The 1,571-nt window shown below is 57.3% G+C and overlaps 1 protein-coding gene across 1 annotated transcript in view; it reads right to left on the bottom strand.

Moving 5' to 3' along the window:
* Positions 1-236: 236 nt before the first annotated feature.
* SARNP (SAP domain containing ribonucleoprotein) overlaps positions 237-1,571 on the bottom strand; it is a gene marked incomplete in the record, with an annotated part of 27,979 nt that continues 26,644 nt past the window's right edge. Inside the window, 1 exon segment of the mRNA XM_021382832.1 lies at positions 237-1,570.

Genomic DNA, 1,571 nt, shown 5'->3' with positions numbered 1-1,571 from the left:
CCATCCCAGAGAGGGAACATCCACCCATCCCAGAGAGGGAACATCCACCCATCCCAGAGAGGGAACATCCACCCATCCCATTGCAAGCGCCCACCCCGGGAGCCACGGAGCCACCAGGGGACGGTGACACAGGGGCAAAGCTGCAGTGCCTGCAGTTGTCCCCGTGCAGTCCCAGGGCTCCATCTGCGCGCTGCGGCCCCGAGCTGCTCCATACATCAAAGTGACAGAGCCCGGGCTTGCCTTGGAGGAGCACTTTTATTATGAAACCGAGAATGAAATGCAGCGCTTGCCCCGGCGCACTACAAAACGTTTCAAGCGAAGAACCAGCGGAAGGATCACGAGGCGAATTAGAAAATACGTCTTACAAAATCTGACGTACAAAAAAAAAAGAAAAAAAAAAAAGAAAATTAATAATAATAATAATTAATCACCGTCGTCGTCGTCGTCGTCATCTGAGTCCAGTTCTTACGTTAAACCAGGAAAAGCGTCGGGGAGCTTCGGTTCACTTGGCCACCACCGACCCGACAGAGCCCGGAGCCGTGGGTCACAGCTATGGGGAGGGGATGGGACCCCAGGTATTGCTCGTGGCCGTGGAACAGGAGCAGTTTGAGGAGTTTCATCTTCAAAAACAGAGGGGTGTATTGCTTATGGAGAACCGGGTCCGGCCTCTGGGAAGCTCCACGTGTGCGCATCCGCCTGACTGCGGTACGCTCAGGAGGACGATGCCAACGGCTCCGTGATAACAGAAATGCAGAGCCTACAACTGGAGGGGGCCCTCAGGCAGCAGAAGGACTGGAGCCAAGGGATGGAGCTGCACGGAGAGCGCTTGGAGCCGGCCCTCGTGCAGGAAGGAGGGCGGCAGGCACGGCTCTGCTGGACCCCAGGGATGGGTTGGCCCGGCTGCCTTAGGGGCAGAGGTGCCCCCCGGCAATGCTAAGCCGGGCAGCAGCCGGTTCTGCAGCAGAGCGAGGGCAACGTGAAGCCCAGAGCACGAGGCTGCAAGGAGCAGTTGTGCTTTAGGAGAGAAATGCATGGCTGGCCTGAAGGAACGCGCGCAAAAGGCAGCGGAGGGGCCAAAAGGAAAGCATGGGAGTGGGCTCCGCTGGCAAACACACGGCCGCTTTTTCCTCCTCGTTTTAGGACACCGATCTTGATTTAAGGTTAATTGGCAATTCTGGCTGTGACAGCTCCCATTAGCTTCACCGTGCTGAGGCAGGCAGGGAGAGCTGCCCCCGCCTGCTGCGTCTTCCCGTTCTTACAAACAAGGAGGGGAGAGGGCCCACGTTTGGGGACAGCACCCAACCAGCAGCCACGGAGCAGCAGCAGCTCCTCGCTCAGCAGCACTGAGCACTTCCACTCCAGGACAGCAACCAGCGAGGGCCCCACGAGCCCCACAGCGCACGGGGAGAGGGCAGCAGCTCCCACCTCGGGGCTCCGAGCTGAGAAAACGCACCAGGAACAGTTCCTTCTTTTTGCCCTACTTTTGTGGGTTTGTTTTTTTTTTGTTTGTTTGTTTTTGAACTTAAGAAGTCGAACGAGTGAAGTAGCACAATCATACAACTACGGGGAGG

This window comes from Numida meleagris, unplaced genomic scaffold (assembly GCF_002078875.1).
Source record: "Numida meleagris isolate 19003 breed g44 Domestic line unplaced genomic scaffold, NumMel1.0 unplaced_Scaffold296, whole genome shotgun sequence".
In the NCBI taxonomy this organism is placed as follows: domain Eukaryota; kingdom Metazoa; phylum Chordata; class Aves; order Galliformes; family Numididae; genus Numida; species Numida meleagris.
Note: the sequence above shows the minus strand (reverse complement) of the source record. Positions and strands in the feature narration are given on the sequence as shown.